Source organism: Halichoerus grypus, chromosome 1 (genome assembly GCF_964656455.1).
Source record: "Halichoerus grypus chromosome 1, mHalGry1.hap1.1, whole genome shotgun sequence".
NCBI lineage: Eukaryota > Metazoa > Chordata > Mammalia > Carnivora > Phocidae > Halichoerus > Halichoerus grypus.
The window spans coordinates 16,378,364-16,399,182 of record NC_135712.1 but is presented as its reverse complement, the minus strand read 5'-3'; the positions used below and the strand labels follow the sequence as shown (position 1 = coordinate 16,399,182).

Here is a 20,819-nt window from a genome sequence, read left to right as displayed (position 1 = left end):
GGTGAGAACTAAAAGCTTAAAATAGACACACAGAGAAAATACAACCCAACTTCCTAATAGAGAAAAAACCTGACTAGTGTAAAATGGGGGGTGATGGGTGGAAGACACAAAGGCACCACCTGGTAATAGGTAAAAATAAGAGATTCTGTGCTGTATGGGTGCAAAAGGAGCTACTGAAAGACAGAAAGGAGTATTTGTAACTGACATAGACAATCAAGATTTCTGTTGATTTCCATCTGCTTGGCTGAAGTGATTAATGCCCACCAAACATTCCTCCCCCATTCTTCATGAATTTTCAATCCTTTGATTTCTGGCTGGAGCACCATGACCTCTGCCTCCTCTTAGGCTTTGTTTCTGCCAACAGCCAGTCTAGAGGATCACTCATCAAAGAAAGTGACCCTGTTCTGCTGAAAGCCATCTCGAGGACTCCAGAACCCTCCTTCTGCTCCCCCTGCTTGAGGTTGCTTCTCCTTTGTTCATCTAACAAAGCTGCCTGTTGCCAGCATCTCTCTGAGTGTATGAACCTCAGTGTGGGGTTCAGGCTGGGTTTTTAAGACCACTACTCAATGCCTCTTGTCTCTTTCTGGATGAAATCCCAAAACAATCATATAGAAACAGAATAGTTAGTCCTATTTTTTTTCACTTGGCAGCTCTGTGACCATAGGCAATTTAATCAATGTCATTGGTAAAACAGAAATAATAAAGTACCTACCCCACAGAGGTGCTGGGAGAATAAAATGAGATGCTGAATGTTTAGCAGTTACTTTATAGCTAGACACTATGCTTATAACTGAATACATGAGAACTATTTTTATTTATTTATTTTTGTTATTTCTCAGCCACGAAGTTTACAACTCTGGAACACTAATAGAAACTAAACTAAGGGGTCTACGGCCATTCGTTTTTTTTTTTTTTCCTTGTGATCCCCATTTTTTTTACTCTTCAGGGGCAGGAAAAAAATGGCAGCAGCAGATTATCAACCAACAGAGACTAATAGCAGCAGTGACAGCAAGCATAGTAGGACCCATGCCATTTTCAGGAGCAGGTGTAGTAACAGCCAAAATTCTGTGGATGGCTCTGTGCCAGGGACTGTGCTAGGGACACAGATCTCTATTGTATGTCTCACTGCCACTACTTTTATAGCTAGAGACATGCTGGTCCTGGAGCAGTCATATCTCCTCTGGAGAAAGGCTGCCTTGTCTCTCACCCAGTAAGTTGAGATGTGTGTGCTTTCCTAAGGATCTTTGAAGATGCTCTGTCCACCTACTGGAACCCAATTTGAGCGCTGTCCTAAGACCGTAAACAAAAAGTGAACGGGTGGTTGTTCAACTGCATTATGCATAGCAGTAAGAGTTCCAAATTCCACAGCACCTCCCTAGAAATGGCAGGGCAGGTGGCATGGCCCAGAACCTGCCTTCCAAGGCTCAGCTCCCCTTTCACTCAGAGTAATTCTGTTTTGATCTGTTTTCTGCCTTGACCACCCCCACCCCCTGAACATTTTAGACAAAAGCCTCACGGTTTTCAACAAACTGAAGGCCACTGCACTAAATCTGGTTTATGTATAGTGACAGTTCTAAACTCCCTGCAGTGTTTTGATAACCAAACCAGTGTTTAATTCCTGAAGGTTTGCAAAGTCCTGTGAAATTTTCAAAACTGTTTCTTATGTGAATAGAAAACTTCATCTTTTATTTATCTTCTCATATTCTTTTATGATTTTCCTTTTGTGTGCATGTATGGTTCAGTGAGAAAACCCAGCCTCAATCAAATAGCCAGATACTCCTTTTTCACTTCTCCGAGCAACAGTATTTCCTAAGAACACTTGCGTTCAGCAGTTATACCCTCTGAGGCTCACATTACAGCTTCACCAATCTTGTTTTATGCTTATGATGCTACAGTTTATGTGCCACAGTATTTCCCAAGGCAGGGAAGTTCCCGATGGTCGTATTCATTGGTCCAGACCTACAAGTGGTTGGGAAGCCAAAACACTGCCACCATGGATGAGTTATCTGCCTCTTGCTTCCAAGCAGACGCCTTTGTTTTAAAGCAGTGGTGCTTATATAAACACCAGGCTTATTCATCTTATGCTTACGCATGTGTGAAATTCTCAAACTATACACTCTTGGATTGCTTAATGTTGTGACAGAAAAACCAACCCAACCACTAAAAAGTCCAGTTAAAACAAAACTGTAATGTAATCTTTGTCTTTTAAAATTTGGTGGAAGCAGGGAGAGGACATGGAAGCTCTGTGCTCGGGACCCATCCAGACCTTACCCTGTGTGTCTTTTTCATTGGGCTGGTCCCAATTGTACCTTTCATAGTCAAACTGTATCAAAAGTGTGTGTGTGTGTGTGTGTGTGTGTTTACAAATAAATACATGTATTTGTAGTAAAGGACTGGGGGGGCTCTAAAGATTGGAAAAGTGCTAAATAACCTCTGTATTTAAAAAAAAGAATACTTTTTCAAAATGTAGAGTGATAATGTCAATTCCTGGATAAAACTCTTTTAGAAAAGGCCAATTTTCAATGATTTCAAGGAGCTCATGTATTCTGTAACAATCTCAGGCTTCAAAAGTAGCTAAAAGAAAAGCAGAATAAATTATCTCCTAAATAAGACCTGCAGGCCCCTCACTGACTAAAGAATTTTTCTGCTCATCTCATACAGCCCCCCCTCCATAAAAATAAAGCAACCCAGTGAGAGTGGTAGAGAGAAAATAGAGACAGATGTCTGTGGAATAGGACAAGGTATCACGGTGGGGAGAACCACCAGTGTTCTGAGCACATGGGGCGCATTGTTAACGTGCATTAATCAACTACACACAGGGGCATGGTAATAGTAGGAAATATTAGGTTTCCTGAAAAAATCTGATCAGTTTTTACCTAGTTCCCTCAGTGTACCAGTCAAAATTCTCCAGAAAAACAGAATAAATAGGATATATACAGAGAGAGATTTAGTTTACAGAACTGGCTCATCTGATTGTGGGGGTCAGAAAGTCTGAAATATACAGGGCAAGCTAGCAGGCTGGAAATTCAGTTAAGTGTAGATGTTGCAGTCTTCAGTCCAAAACCCACAGGGAAAGCCAGACAGGCTGGAAACTCAGGCTGGATTTCTATGTTGCAGGCTTGAGGTAGAATTCCCTCTTCTCCAAGAACCTGTCTTTGCTCTTAAGGCCTTCAACTGATTAGAAGAGGCCCAGCCACATTATGTAGGGTCATCGGCTTCACTCAAAGTCTACTGGCTATAAATGTTAATCACATCTGAAAAATACTTTCACAGCAACATCTTGGCTGGTGTTTGACCAGACATCTGGAAACCATGCCTAGCCAAGTTGACACACAGCATTAGCAATCATTATTCTCTTTTCTACTTTCTACTGCTGTAAGTCAGCTTCTACCAGAAAAATCTTTGACACAAAACTGCTTACACAGTACTTGTATGTCCTTGACTAAAAATGTCAGTACCTTAAGCCAAAAAATTACCCTTATTAGCACAGGTTTTTCTCTCTTGCTAGAAGTTGTTATGGGTCATGGGGCTGACAATAATTAAAGTAAGATACTAGTACATAAAGAGAAACAAAGAGGAACACCCATAAAAGAGAAACCAAAGAGAAACACCCATAGAAGAGACAGAAACTCTCAAAATAAACTCAAATGTTTACAGGGATTTAGCATATGATGAAGGTGGCATATCAAACCAGGTGGGAGAAAAGTCCTATTCAATAAATTGGTTAGAACAACTGAGTAGTCAACAAGAAAGAATAAAATAAAACAAAATTGGATCCATACCTCACATCTTATACCAGGACAAATTATGAATGGATCAAAGATTTCTAAAGTAAAAAGTAAAACTAAAAATGTTCTTTTTCAAAAAGCCCTTGGAGGGGCACCTGGGTGGGTTCAGTTGGTTAAGCATCCGACTTTTGTTTTCAGCTCAGGTCATGATTGCAGGATTGTGAGATCCAGCCTGTGTCAGGCTCGGCGCTGGGCACGGAGCCTGCCTGGATTCTCTCTCTCTCCCTCCCCCTCTGCCCCTCCCTACCACGTGTGCTCTACATAAATAAATAAAGAAATAAATATAAATATAAATAATTTTTAAAACCTTGGAGTTAGGGGTGCCTGGGTGGCTCAGTTGTTAAGCGTCTGCCTTCGGCTCAGGTCATGATCCCAGGGTCCTGGGATCGAGCCCCGCATCAGGCTCCCTGCTCCGCGGGAAGCCCGCTTCTCCCTCTCCCACTCCCCCTGCTTGTGTTCCCTCTCTCTCTCACTGTCTCTCTGTCAAATAAATAAATAAAATCTTAAAAAAAAAAAAAAACCTTGGAGTTATATAGAAATTTATAATTTTGGACTGTGGACAACCTTTCTAACTATAATTCAAAATCAGGAGGAAAAAGATGATAATTTGATAACATAAAATTTCTGCATGGATAGAAATATAAAAGCTGACAAGTCAAAAGGCAACTTTGGCAAAAACAAAATATTTGAAACACATCATAAAAGGCTAATCTCTTGGATACACAAAGATCACCTGGAAATCAATAAGGAAAAGACCAACAAAATAGAAAAATAAGCAAAGGAAATGAGCAGACAGCTCAGAAAAAAGAAGTATAAAATTAGGTTAAATCATATGAAATTGTAGTTTCTGTATGTTAAAAATGCTTGGAAATTGACAATTTCATATAGTTCAAACTAACAGCTATAAAACATATGAAAGGATGTTCAATCCCACTAATAATAAGAAGTGCACATTTAAACATCATTATTGTATTGACAACAAAAAAATTCAAAAGTTTGGAAACTCACTATATTAGCGAGGCTTTAGAGAAATATGCACTCACACATCATTAGTATTATCTTTAAATATATTTAAATATATCCTTGGAGGCCAGTTTGGCATATCTACTGAAATTACATATATATATATATATATATATATATATATATATGTATATATATATATATACACACACATATACACACACACACAGCCTTTGCCTAAGCAATTCTAATTAAAGAATTTATGCTATGCATTATGCACTTATTCATGAGCAAAATGATGAGTGCACATTGTTATTCATTTCAGCCTTGATTATAACAGCATAAGAGTGGGAATAAGCCAAATTTCTAGCAAAATGGAACCAGTTAAATAAACAATGGGTCACTGACACAGTGATCTTCTATGTAACTTGTGAAAAAGAAAGAGGAAGTTCCCTATATATAGATATAGTAAGATCTCCAAAAAATATTCAGTGGAAAAAAAATTAACCAAAAATTATATATATTAGTATATATATATATATATATATATTAAGTGGGAAAAATATGATGCAGAACACTATGGATTGTGTTACCTTTTATGTAAAACAAAAGGAAGAAATATAAAACCCTTCATTCATATTTTTTTATGCCTAAGAATCTCTGGAAGGATACAACATAAGAAATTAATAACATCATTTATGTAGAAAAGGGGTAGAACTAGATAGATTAGAGACAGAGATGAAATGACATTTTCCTGTCAATCATTTAATAATTTTGAACCAGGTGAATGCATTACCTATTCAAAAAATATAAAAATCAACCAATTGATCAATCAGTAAGTCTTGTGACTGATTAATAAAGACTCTGGAGTAGATAATGACTATTTATATTTGTTCTATACTGGTTGGTCTACATAATTTGTGGGGCCTAGAGAAAAATGAAACTGTGGGGCCACTTGTTAAAAAATTCTTAAGAGGGCGCCTGGGTGGCTCAGTTGGTTAAGCGACTGCCTTCGGCTCAGGTCATGATCCTGGAGTCCCTGGATCGAGTCCCGCATCGGGCTCCCTGCTCGGCAGGGAGTCTGCTTCTCCCTCTGACCCTCCCCCCTCTCATGTGCTCGCTCTCTCTCATTCTCTCTCTCTCAAATAAATAAATAAAATCTTTAAAAAAAAAAAAAAAAAATTCTTAAGAATTTCAAGATGGCAGCAGCAGAGCCTTAAACCAAGCACAGGACCTTAGTCCTAAGCATAGGCCCTGTGAGACTGTAAGCCACACACCCATGAAGTTGGCCCTAGCTGTATACATGGCTGTGCTCGCCAGCAGAAACAACTCAGAATACTGTTGTAGTTCCCACAGGAAAACAACTTGCTTCTCAAAAGTCCCAGGCAGCAGAAGTCTTAGAAAATTCATTTCCCTTGATTTCTCACATGTCCTCTTGGCTCCCAAGCAATTAACCTGAATATATACTGATTTTAATCTAATGGGATTATCAAACACAGCTTTAAACCTCGAGATTCAGAGCTTAATCAATTTGGATTGTAAATATGTCATCATCCAAAATGATACAATATTCATAAATGGTATTGTAGACATAGAGTTTTTTTTAATAATCAAAGTTTTCATTATTACTGCATTCAGCTAAGTTACTGAAATTAAATAAATCCTAGAGCCTAACATGGTCCAAGCTCAGCCTAGTGCTGCAATCAAAGAATTGTAGTTTGGCAGCCAAAAAGTAATGAAAAAAACTTCGAAAGATTTTGGTTGTTTTTTTGTTTTTGTTTTTGTTTTTTTCCAGCCTCCTAAGGAAATGCCAAAGAAGGAAATACATTCTTAATTCCCAGACAAACATCTTTAAAACCCCCACTCATCACTGCCTCTGCTAGAGTCCTTTAAGCATCTGGGATGGCTTCTTCCCGAAACTCTCTCCCTGCCCATTACTCTCCATCCCCAACCCACATAGGATTTTCTTTCTCTAGCTCATTTCTTTCTATCTTCTCATTTCTTTCTATCTCCATTATTCTTCTCTCCTCTCACATGTTCACATGTGAATCACCCATGCTCATTTCTTGAGCATCCATCCCCATAACAGACATCTGAATAAGAAGGACTGGACTGGGAGAGCAGGAGCTGCAAGGCAATGCCGGAGTTTTCTTTCGGGGACAAGAGAAGGGAAAGAAGCAGTGCATACTCACGATTTCTGTCCCCGTTACAGCTACAGTTATCAACACTGCCGTTAACAGAAGTTCTCACAAAGTAAGCTCAGCATATTGCTCAGGAAGGGTCACAGCTGAAAACTGTTTTGGAATGGAATAACAAAGAACAAGTGTTCTATCAGTGTCTAAAAAATGAAGTCAACATTCTAAACAAAATGTCTTATGAACCAGATTTTTTTTCTCTAGAGCCTCTAGAATCAGAGGCTCTGATAAATTTACTCCATCTTCTGTGCAATCCAGATGAGCCCAAGGGCTCCTGTGTGGCCCTCTGGTACCACTTAAGTTAAGTAAAGGTGCTTCATTTAAAAAAAAAAAGTACAAAAGGAGTGCCTGGGTAGCTCAGTCAGTTAAGCGTCTGCCTTTGGCTCAGGTCATGATCTTGGAATCCTGGGATGGCGTCCTGCATTGAGGCTCCCTGCTCAACGGGGAACCTGCTTCTCCCTCTGCCCTTCCCCTCTCGAGCACTCTCTCTTTCTCAAATAAATAAAATCTTTAAAAATAAATAAATAAAATTTTAAAAAGTACAAAAAATTGGGGCACCTGGGTGGCTTGGTCAATTAAGTATCCGATTCTTGGTTTCGACTCAGGTCATGATCTCATGGATCCTGAGATCAAGACCCACGTAGGGCTCCATGCTCAGCAGGGAGTCTGCTTGAGATTCTCTCCCTGTGCCCCTCCCTCCCCCGACTCATGTGCATTCTCTCTCTCTCAAATAAGTAAATAAATCTTAAATAAATAAATAAGGGCAAAAAAAAAAATACTTGAACATTTTGTAATTCAAAATAAAGATGACAGCCAGATTTTTTTTAGCTCGCAACAGAATAATTTCAGTAATCAATTTGAATATGTAATATAATGAAATATTGAAATCATTTTTAACTGTTGAACGTGTTTTAAGTATTAAGTCATTTTAAAATGTACTCCCCCCCCCCCAACATGATACACTCTGTAGGTAAGAGATTGTGGCACTTGGTAGGCTGATGGATCATAAACCAATAAACCTATTCAAAAGTTTTATCACTCAGAACACTTAATAATCATAAGTTAGAGAGGCACAGAAAGAACGACTGCTTCTGTGCTCAACTGTGACCACACCACCTGAGCACATTGCCCTTATGTCTGCATCCTTAACAAGGGAAGGGATGGGAAGAAAATCACCATTCATCAAGTGCCACATGCCCTATGCTAGCCACTTCACATACCGCATGTAACTCATGTTTCCCAAAACACCTTCACAGCCAGGGATGTCATTAAATATACAGATTCCCAAGCATTGCCCCTGCAAAGTCTGATTCAGTTGCACTTGGTTGCACCCCAAGAATATATGTTTTAAGAAAGAATCTGTATTTTTAACAAAACTTACTCTTGATTGCAATGCTGTGAAGTGATTTTCATTACTCCCATTTTACAAAAGCAAGAAAATTGAAGCACTGAGAAATTAAACAATTTGTTAGGGCACCCCAGTGACACAGGTGTGTGTTCAGTCTCCAGGAAGTTGGCTGCCAGGCCAACTCTATCCCTACGGCATGGCGTGGGCCAACAAAACTCCACTTGTACTCTGTGCCTGCAATAGTAGCAGCTCTAGTTCCCTGCTGCCTTTTTTCCTTCCCATCATCTCTGCCCAATACCCAGCATCACATAGGCTCTTGAATTATGTTATCTGTTATTAAAGAGTAGAATTTTGCTTCGTAGCTTGAGCAAAAAGACCAACTGATGAGGACCATGTGGTATTTCCTAACTGTCTCTGACTATACCCCTATAAAGGAAAACAAAGTTGGTTAAAACCAAAACGTTTGGAAATTACAACTAGCAGTTTCTAATAGACAGAATTCGTCAGGAACTTGGAGGCTTCCATTAGCTGAGTTGCTTCTCAGACAAAACACAGTCTCAAGTCCCTGAACCTTTTAGCTGGGTAATGTCTCCACAGATGCATTGCATACCTTTACATTGTTTTATTTAAAAGTTCTGCTTCCTTATCTTGGAAACTAGTGTATTTATAGGTGCTACATGCCTTAAAAGTGCATAACTATGACAAATGATGTGACACTGAAACAAGCAAAACCTTTGTCAGAAAGTTGAAACTGAAGTCGTCCAAGAACTCAGCTAGTACATAGTGTTTCTGCCCACTCTGAATCTGCAGTTTTGTGAGCTCCTTTCTCTCATTTGTTTTCGAGCACACACATCAGTATGTACTGTGGCATAATGTCTGTTTTCCAAAAATCCAGAAACATGAGTCAGCTGTTTGACTATTATCTACAAATTTGGTAAAGTACTGTATTCATGGAATCCAAGTGTGTTTTCCAGGAATTGCATCTCCGTGCCTCCCCACTCACTGACTGTCCTCATCGGCATATGATGCTTCTGAAGTGTTCTTCATTTATTTTCTAAAGGAAACTGACAGGAGAGTTAACTATGGGCTCTTATTTATTCAGAATGGTTGTACAATGCAAGGGCTTAACACATTTAATATCCTGGTTAATGTAAAATGCCATATACCGTGTGTAACACGATTATAACTTAAGAATATCCTTATAACTCTATAAACTTGGTAGAAAATCCTTGTGGGAGCCTATGATGGGTTGAATTGTGTCCCCTCAAGAAAGATATGCTGAGAAAATAAAAGCTGGGAAGTGGTTCAAGATGGCATCATAGGAAAATCCTAAACTCACCTCCTCCCACAGACACAAGAAATCTATAGTCACATACAGAACAATTCCCTCTGAAAAGAACCTGAGCAGCTGAACAGCTGCTCCACAGCAAAGGATAAGTAGGCCACATCAAGGCATGTAGGTGAGGCAGAAGTATGGTCTTGCCAAAAACCCCACCCTTGCATGGGAACCCACAATCAAGAGAGATCTCACAAATATGGAACTTCTCCATGAAGAGTACGGGGTTTGTGCTCCCATCAGGCATCCCAACCCTTGGAACCTGCACTAGAGGGCCAAGCCCCCAAAACATCTGCTTTGAAAACCAGGAGAACCACACGGTTGTAGAGAAAGAAGATTCCACTCTTAAACATCTCATACACAGACTCATTTGCCCCAGAACCCAGAGGAAAGGTAGTAGTTTGAAAAGAACCTACACCATATGCAAAGGAGATTTATTTGCTAACTTTAAAGCTTTAGCAAAAGCCTGCTGGGAATCTCTCCAGGGATGGAGACATTGGCGGGCACCATTTTTATATTCTCCCTCTACCTTGCTGGCCCCAGAGTTGGCAGATGCCATTTTTGGACTTCCTACCCTGCTTGCATGCTCCCCACCCCCCATACCACAGCTCTAGCACTACCTTAGGCCATGGATGAGCACCCTGTCCCCCACCCTGTGCTGCTGCTGTGCCCCCCATCCCCCTGTCACAGCCCCCCACCCACAATACAGGCCTACTTTAAGAAACAAGAAAAATCCCAAATAAGCAATCTAACTTTACACTTGAAGGAACTAAAAAAATAAAATAAGAACCCATATCCTTCTCAAAATCTTCCAAAAAATTGAAGAGGAAGGAACTCTCCCACACCCACACTCATTTTATGAGGCCAGCATTACCCTGATACCAAAACCAGACAATAATCCCACAAAAAAAGAAAATTATATGCCAATATCCCTGATGAACATAGATGCAAAAATCCCCAACAAAATATTAGCAAACCAAATTCAACAATATATCAAAAGGATCCTATAACACAATCAAGTGACATTTACTCTAGGGATGCAAGGATGGTTCGATACCCATTAATCAATCAATGTGATACATCACATGAAGGATAAATATCATATGATCATCTCAATATATGCAGAAAAAGCATTTGACAAAACTCAACATCTATTTATGAAAAAACTCTCAACAAATGGGGTATAGACAGACCGTATCTCAACACAATAAAAGCTACACAAGACAACCCCATAGTTAATATCAAACTCACTGGAAAAAAGCTGAAAGCTTTTCTCTTAAGATCAAGAACAAGACAAGATGCCCATTTGCACCACTTTTAGTCAACATAGTATTAGAATTCCTAGCCAGAGCAATTAGGCAGGAAAAAAAATAAAAGGCATCCAAATTGGGAAGGAAGAAGTAAAATTGTCACTACCTGTGGATGACATGATTTCATATATAGAAAAGCCTAAAGACCCCACCAAGAACTGTTAGAACTAATAAACAAATTCAGTAAAGTTGCAGGGTAAGCCAATATACAAAAATCTGTTGCATTTTTATACACTATCTAAGAGAGAAATCAACAAAACAATCCTTTTACCATTGCATCAAAAAGAATAAAATATCTAGGAATAAATTTAATGAAGGAGGTAAAAGGCCAATATCCTGAAAACTGTAAGATTGATGAAAGAAATTGAAAAATATTCCATGCTCATGGATTGGAATAATTAATACTTTTTAATGTTCACATTACCCAAAGCAATCTACAGTTTCAAGGCAATCCCTACCAAAAGTCCAGTGACATTTTTCATAGAAAGAGAAAAAACAGTCCTAAAATGTATATGGAACCACAAAAGATTCCAAATAACCAAAGCAATTTTGAGAAAGAAAAACCAAGCTGGAGGTATCATGCTCCATGCTTTCCAACTATATTACAAAGCTATACTAATCAAAATAGTATGGTATTGGGGGCACCTGGGTGACTCAATCGGTTAAGCATCTGCCTTTGGCCCAGGTCATGATCCCAGAGTCTTGGGATCAAACCCCACATTGGGCTCCCTGCTCAGCAGAGAGCCTGCTTCTTCCTCTGCTCCTCCCCCTGCTCATGCACTCTCTCTCTCTCTAAGAAATAAATAAATCTTAAAAAAAAAAACAAAACAGTATGGTATTGGCATAAAAACAGACACACAGTTCAATGGAATTGAATAGAAAGCCCAGAAATAAACCAAAGCAAATACGGTCAATTCATTTACAGCAAAAGGAATGAAAATATACAATGGGGAAAGGATAATCTCTTCAATAGATGGTGTTGGGAAAACTGGATAGCCACATACAAAAGAATGAAACCAGACCACTAACTTACACCATACACAAAAATTAACTCAAAATCAATTAAAGACTTGAAAGTAAGACCAGACACCAGAAACCTCCTAGAAGAAAACATAAGACAGTAAGTTCCTTGACATAGCTCTTGGCAATATTTTTTTGAATTTGACTCCAAAGGCAATGGCAGCAAAAAAACTAAAATAAACAGATGAGACTATATCAAACTAAAAAGCTTCTGTGCCATGAAGGAAAACACAAACAAATAAAAAGGTAACCACCTACTGAATGGAAGAAGATACTTGCAAATCATATATCTGATGAGGTTAATATCCAAAACATATAAAGAACTCATACAACTCAATCACACACAAAAAAATTCAATTAAAAATGGGAAGAGGAAAAAAAAATGGGCAGAGGATCTGAATAGACATTGTTCCAAAGAAGACATAAACATATGGCCAACAGACCCATGTAAAGATATTCAACATCACTGATCACCAGGGAAATGCAGATCAAAACCACAATGAGATATCACCTCACACCTCACAAGAAATCTATAGTTCTATACTAGAAATCTCTAGTTAGAATGGCTAGTATCAAAAAGACAAAAATCACAAGTATTAGCAAGGATATGGAGAAAAGGGAACCCTCATGCACTGTTGGTGGGAACATAAATTGGTGCAGCCACTGTGGAAAACAGTATGGAGGTTCCTCAAAAAATTAAAAATAGAACTACCATCTAATCCATCAATACCACTTCTGGGTACTTATCCAAAGAAAACAAAAACACTAATTCAAAAAGATATATGCAGTCCTATGTTCATGGAAGTATTATTTACAAAAGCCAAGATAAGGAAACAACCTAAGTGTCCATCAGTAAATGAATGGATAAAGAAGGTGTGGTATATATATATAATGGAATACTGCTCAGTCATAAAAAAGAATGAGATCTTGCCATCTACAACAATATGAATATATCTTGAGGTATTATACTAAATGAATAAGTCAGATAGAAAAGGACAAATACCATAAGATTTCACAGATCGATGGGATCCATAAAACAAAACAAATGAACAAACAAAACAAAATTCATAGACACAGAGATTGGACTGTTGGTTGCCAGAGGGGAGCAGGGTTGGTGGGTGGGCCAAACGGGTAAAGGGTATCAAGAGGTACAAAATTCCAGTTATAAAATAAATAAGTCACGAGAATGTAATGTACAGCATGGTGACTATAGTCAATAATACTGCATTACAAATTTGAAAGTTGCTAAGGAAGTAAATCTTAAAACTTCTCATCACAAAAAAATTGTGTAACTTTGTATGGGGACAGATGGTAACTTGATTTATTATGGTGATCATTTTTCAATGTATACAAATGACAAATGGTATGTTGTACACCTGAAACTAATATAATGTTGATTGTATTTCAGTAAAAAAAAAAGAAAAGGCAAAACATCATATATATATATATATATACACACACACACACATATATATACATATATATATATATATATATATATATATATAATTCCTAACCATCAGTAACTCAGAATGAATACACTACTACTTAGAAACAGGGTCACTGAAGATGTAATGAGTTAAGATGAGGTCATACTGGAGTAGGTAGAACTCTACTTCAATATGACTGGTATACTTATAAAAAGGGGAAACTTGGACACAGACACAGACATGCACAGAGGGAAGATTATGTGAAGAGACATAGAGGGAGAAGACAACCATGTGAAGATGAAAGCAAAGATTAAAGTTACCCTGCCACAAGCCAAAGAATGCCTGAAACTGCCGGAAATTAGAAAGAGACAAGAAAGGATCCTTCCCTAGATGGTTCAGAGGGGGCATGGCCCTGCTGACAGCTCTGTTTGGAACTTCTAGCCTCCAGAACTGTGAGACAATAAATTTCTGCTATTCTAAGATACCCAGTTTGTGGTACTTGACCACCGTAGCCCTAAGGAAACTAATACAGAGAACTTGCTGTGACTGCTGGAAAATGTCAGAGGGAGCCAGAATTAAACTGAGGTCCCTTTTTAAGTAAACTTATCCAGCTTATATCCTATGACTTCCAAAGGTATTACCTATCCTTATGACCTCTCCCTGAGCTCAAGAATCAAATCTCCAACTGCTCCCTGGATGGCTCCTCTTGAATATCTAATGACATCTCGAAATTAGCATGACCAAAGCAGGACTTTGAATTCAGTGCCCACCCAACCTTCCCCTAGTCCAGTCCAGCTAAGTAAATGACATCACCATCTACTAAATTATTCAAGCTAAAACCTGGAGTCTTCTTCCTCCCTCCTTTTACCATCTGTGTGTCCTCTTAAGTTCTACCTCCAAAATATGTCCCAGGTCAATTCCCTGAGAGACTTACTCTGAGATGCAGATTTGTAGTAAAATAATTTAGTAAAAACACCATTGGGAATTTGATAGGGATTGCACTGAAGGTGTACATTGCTTTGGATAATATGGACATCTTAATCAAATTAGGTCTTCCAGTGAACACAGGATATCTTTCCATTTATTTGTGTTTTCTTTAATTTTTTTCAGCAATGTTTTGTAGTTTCCTGTTTTTCATCTCCTTAAATTTATTCCTAAGTGTTTTATTATTTTGATGCTGTTGTATATGACATTATTATTACCTTTTTGGATTGTCCACTGTGAGTGTATAAAAACAGAACTAATTTTTGTATGCTGATTTCATATCCTATAACAGCACTGAATTCTTTTATTAGTTATGACCATTTTTTTCATGGATTCCTCAGGGTTTCCTACATCTAAGATTGTTGAATTGAAGAAGTGGAAGCAGTCATCATGCCTTGTTTCTGACCTTGAAGGAAAAGCTTTCAGTCTTTTCATTGAGTATTATGTTCACTGTGTGTTTTTACTATTTGGCTTTTATCATATTAAGGTAGTTTCCTTGTATACCTATTTCATTGAATGCAATCATGAAAGTGTGCTGAATTTTGTCAAATGTTTTTTCTGCTTCAATTGAGATGATGATGTTTCTTGCCTTCATTCTGTTAACGTCATACATTACATGGATATGTAATATATTGAACCATCTTTGCATTTGAAGAATAAATCCCACTGGATCCTGTGTGATCCTTTTAATGTGCTGTTGAATTTGATTTGCTAGTATTTTGTTGAGGATTTTTGCATCAATATTCATGAGGGATACTGCTTTGTAGTTTTCTTGTAGTGTCTTTTTCTGGCTTTGGTATCAGAGTAATGCTGGCCTCACAGAATGAGTTAGGAAGTATTCCCTCCTCTTCAGTTTTTTGGAAGAGTTTGAGAAGGACTGACATTAATTCTTCTTTAAATGTCTAATAGAATTCATTATGAAGTCATCAGGCTTTTCTTAGTTAGAAAGTTTTTGATTGCTGCTTCACTCTCCTTACTAGCTATAGATCTATTCAGATTTTCTATTTCTCCATAATTCACTCTTGGTAAGTTTTGTGTTTCTAGGGATTTGTCCATTTCATCTGGTTATCCAATCTGTTGGCATATAGTTAGTTGTTCAATATGTTATACTTTTTGATATTATTATAAAAATAATTATTTTTATTTCATTTTCTAATTATTTACTGCTATTATATGAAATACAATTGATTTTTTAATATTAACCTTATATCCTGGGAACTTGCTAAATTAATTTATGTATACTAATGGCCATTTTATAGATTCCTAAAGATTATCTATGTAAACAATCCTATCATCTACAAATAGAAACAGTTCTACTTATTTCTTCTGATCTTTGTCTTTCACTTAAATACATCTTAACTGATTCAATTTATTAGTTTTAATTAAGAGAATGGTGTTTTCACCAAGATGTCATTTTTAAAGCTCTCAAGGACAACAGATTAAAACTGTCATTGAATTCAGCAAATTTTTATGTACTCTCTTCCTAGTATGGTAATAAAGCAGAATAAAATTCTGTCCTAGATGAATTGTCCTAAAGGAATTCACACTCCCACTACAGAGGTGATACATAAGCTGTGACTTCAAAAGATGGGAGGGATTGCTAGTCAGTAGTGTAAACTAAAGAAATGTTTTTGGAGAACAAAACATCTGAATTAGCCTTTGAAAAAAAGAGTAGCATTCAGATTAATAGTAGAAAAGATAACAGGAACAGAGTAAACAAAGGTACAGAGGGAGAAATACACAAAACATGTTCCAAAGGTAGAGACAGAGACCAAATCAGGTTGTTATAAGGAATATTGGCAACTAATGGCAGAAGGTCTCACATGACTAGACACTAAGTTTGAATTTCATGTTCTACTTACTTAAGGTTAAGTAGGAAAGCAGGACAAGAGGAAATCTGCCAACTAGACCACACTCCAAGAAAGCCAGAACTTTTAGAGATCATGGATATAAACACCACTACCACTGACAGTCCACATAAGGGTTGAACACAGTTTTCCTGTGCCTGTGTTTATGCAAAGCCAAATAAGTAATGTTCCTGATGCCATCCTGATAACTTCATTTAAAATGCCATAGCTAGAAGTCCCCACATCAGCTACTCTATTATAAGAATGACTTAATGTAAGGTTAACATACATTAAATATTCTGAAAAGAGGAAGCACCTTCTGCTATGTGGATAAAATTGTCCAGGAAAAAAAGTCTTGCATTCTACAGTTTTTCTTTAAACACTTTGATATACTATGCTGAAAACTCATTCTAAAGCTATTAATTACAGAGAGAAATTATAAGGAGTTGGATCTATCTTGAGTGCCATCCAAAAAGGATTTCATCTTTAAATTAAAAAAAAAAAGTCTGAGACACTCAAAGAAATGCTTTGAGTATAAATTTCCTTGCATTCTCTCATTGCCTTGATCTCCCACAGAGTCTCATGGTCTAACAAGAAAGACTACCTGAAATGGTACATTACAAAACCCAGCCAATCTGAATTCTGGGAGCCACTGTGGCTGTGGTGCAAAAAGAGATTCCCTCAGTCCAGTGCCGTGCCTGCCAAAAACGCACTCCTCTCCACCCAGCAGCACCCATGCCTCTGGTTCTTGGGAAGACCATCTTTGGTTTTTTTGTTTGATTTTTTTTTTTAAGATTTTATTTATTTATTTGACCCAGAGAGAAAGAGAGAGCGCGTGCGCGCATGCATTCAAACAGGAAGCAGCAGAGAGAGAGGGAGAGGGAGAAACAGACTCCCCACCGAGCTGGGAGCCCCACACGGGGTTCGATCCCAGGACTCTGGAATCATGACCTGAGCTGAAGGCAGACGCTTAACCAACTGAGCCACCCAAGCACTCTGGGAAGACCATGTTTGGAAAGAGCCCTAAAGTAAGCTCCCCAGTGGCACACACCCCTTTTTTGCCAGCTCAAGCAGCATTCATTTCCCTTTGGTCAATCAGGATTCAGCGAAGAACACAGAAGCCACTCTAGGTATTTTAGCCAAAAATAATTTAATAAAGGAATTCCAAAACTTAAGGACTGTTTAAAGGACTAAAGGAACAAAAGTCATGGAAGCCTCCATCTACATTCAGTAAATCAGAAAGTACAGGAACCCCAAGGAATTTCCACTAGCATCAGAGTGAGTAATTCTCAGGACACCCACCAGCCATTTGCAAAATCTCACTTCCATCATCTGCTGATGCTCAGTCATGTGCCTGCCACTGAAAACAAGAATCAATGGCTCCTCCTTCTTTTCCGCTTTCCCAAACTCACACACATGCCTCACACTGAGGGAATCTAAACTGGAACCTGCTGATAAGGTAAACTGGGAAATATAATTTTTAACATTCCAGCCCTACAGTGCATTGAGGAGCTTAGAAAGACAAGGATACTACCAAAAACCAATATCTAGCACACCTTTTTCTCTTAACAATCCATAGCTAAAACCATTTCTAGGAAATCAAGACTCATTCCTTCACAGTATTCTCATTGTGATTTCCCTCCTGAGATTTAGTTCAGTTTTCCTCCTTCCCTATGCTGTATTCTTCTGGTCCTTCCTGTAACCATATCTGCTTCCCCCTGGAAACCATACCTCATCTTCCAAAGAGCCACTCTTCCAGAGTTCAAATAACAGTGTGCAGGCTATTGTGTATGGAGAGGTAGAGGAAGAATAGTGTAGAGAGGCTTTCACTAAACCCAAGACTAAGTCCCTCACATGAAAAAAATAGGTTGTGCAAAATATACTGAACAGTGCCCAGTTAGTCAGCCAAGTATGTATAAAAAAATCAAGAAGTGTGTACATTACTTTAGTTCAGAATATTCCAACCCAAAAAGAATCCACAGAGTTATTAGAGATTTGGTGTATCTGATTCTCACTATTCCACTCACCCGCCACACCCACTGCACACATTTCTTTTTTTATTTTTTATTTTTTAGAGAGAGGGCATGCACAGGTGAGTGGGAGGCAGTGGGGGAGGGGCAGAGGGAGAGGAAGAATGAGAATCTTAAGCAGGCTCCTCGCCCAGCACAGAGCCCCACACGGGGCTGGATCTCATGACCCTGAGATCATTACCTGAGCCAAAGTCAAGAGTTCAACACTTAACCGACTGAGCTACCCAGGTGCTGCGCACACATATCTTTTATAGTAATTCAATATGTGTCTCTCTCATGTGTCTGGCTTTCTCCCTGGGTTGTGAGCTACTTGAGCACAAGTATCATGGTTTGTTAATCTTTGTATCTCTGGTGCATAATATGATAACAACTATATAGCAGGATCTCCATGAATAAATGGAATGGTAAGATGGAGCTTGAAAAGTTTTCCACCATATCTCCAACTGGCTGTTCAATGTTCCTGTGTATAATCACTTAGTCACTTCAAACACAATATATCCAAAATAAAATTCATTTATTTCTTAAATCTTTCTTCTCTCAACAAGTTAATAGTGATTTTTTTAAAAATGGATAAATCCTCAGATCAAGATGTCCTATGGATCCACGTAGCTATTGAAGACACTTAAGAAGAGATGTGGGAACAAAAATGGACAGAGAACAAACTTTCCAGGAAGATAGAAATGAAGATTATTGGGCATTAGGCAACAACTAACTGTGGTCTAACCAGAGGTACTGATGGCATTTTTAAAGTATCTTAATACCTATTGCTGTCAAATAATGGCATTTCCAGGTTTATTTCACAATGATGTAAAATTTTAGGAACAGGGCACCTGGGTGGCTCAGTCAGTTAAGTGTCTGTCTTCGGCTCAGGTCATGATCACAGGGTCCTGAGACAGAGTCCCGCATCAGGCTCCCTGCTCCACAGGGAGTCTGCTTCTCCCTCTGCCTCTGCCTCTCTATCTCTCTCTCTGTCTCTCAGGAATAAATAAATAAAATCTTTAAAAAAATAAATTTTAGGAACAATTTTAAATATTATCACTTCTATCCAAATTTCATGAAAAACCAAAAAAAAACAAACAAAAAAAAAAGACACACATGAGGATAAATTCACCACCATCATGTTAGAAGAAAAGAAAGTGTACTATCTGAAGACATTTAGAGGACTCTCTGTAAGGTGGTAAGCAGATAGAATCATATCTCTAGAGTCACAAAACTGAAAAGAGCCTCAGTGTGAAACACATACAGGAGAAGGTTATATTTAGTTCAGAAAGTTCCAGAGTCAATAAATAAAATAATAGGGAAGGGTCTGAAGACAGCTTTGAAGATGCAAAGCTGGTCAGTCATTCCCACAACCTACTAAATAGCTGCCAAGAGAGATGTGAGCAACTGGGCTAGAGCACTGATATCAGGGTCCAAGACCAAGGTGGTATCCAGGTAGAAACTGACCCAAGGAGGAGAACCTCCTTACACAGCCCCTCTCAGCCAGCCAAGCATTCCATCCCTCCTACACAATCACTAAAGGTGAGACACAGTTACCACAATCAGCATTCTCATACATGTGACAAGGACAAAGACGGGAAAAACACCAAAAATTACCAAACATCTGAGTAAAAACAACACCATCAATGAATGGCACCAAATCCAACCAACCAAGTAACTAACAGGTGAGAAAACATAATAGAACAATCACAAGGGAAAGAACTTTAGGCAAAATTTACATAGAGTTGATATAGACTGAATTGTGTCCCTTTAAAATTCGTATGTTGAAGCCCTAAGTCTCAATACCTTAGAATGTGACTGTATTTGGAAATGGGGCTTTTAAAGAGGTAATTAAGTTAAATGAGGTCATCAGGATGGGCCCTAATCCAATCTGACTGATGTCCTTATATAAGAAAAGGAGGAGCTTAGGACACACAAGGGACACCAGCTATGCACATGCACATTGGGAAGACCATATGAAGAGGTAGCCATCTGCAAGCCAAGGAGAGAGGCCTCAAAGGAAACCAACCTTATCAGCACCTTGATTTTGGACTTCCAGCCTCCAGAACTGTGAGAAAATAATTTCTTTTGTTGAAGTCACCAAGTCTATTCTATGGTTTTGCTATAGCAGCCCTCATACAGTAATGCAGCAATGATGTTTTTAGATTGACATCAGGGGGATATTGCCAAAAAAAAATCCAAAAAACTAAAGAGTTTAGAAATTTAAAATGTTACTATTGTGTTGAATTTTTTTTTAAGTTATCTAAATAGAACAGACATAGCTGAAGAATGAATTGGTGAACTGGAAGAGCAAACTAAGCAATTCTCTCAAAATGTTGCACGAAAGAAAAATGAGATAGAAAGCACAAAGGAAGAGCTAGAAGACAAGGATAACAGATCCAAGAGTTTCAACAGCTGTCTGATAGTTATCCCAGGGTGAAAACAGAAATAACAGAAGAGATAACACAGAAGTTATTGAAGAAACTTCCCCAGAGCTTAAGCAACATGTGAGTCTTTTCATTCAAATGCCCCCACCAAGTGCCCACCAGGATGAATAAAAGAACCACAGTAAATCACATCCACATGAAA

The 20,819-nt window shown here is 38.3% G+C and overlaps 1 protein-coding gene across 4 annotated transcripts in view; it reads right to left on the bottom strand.

Annotated features, from left to right (window-relative positions):
* The window catches only part of LOC144379080 (uncharacterized), a 217,304-nt gene that overhangs the window by 153,258 nt on the left and 43,227 nt on the right, over window positions 1–20,819 (bottom strand). The window lies entirely within an intron of this gene.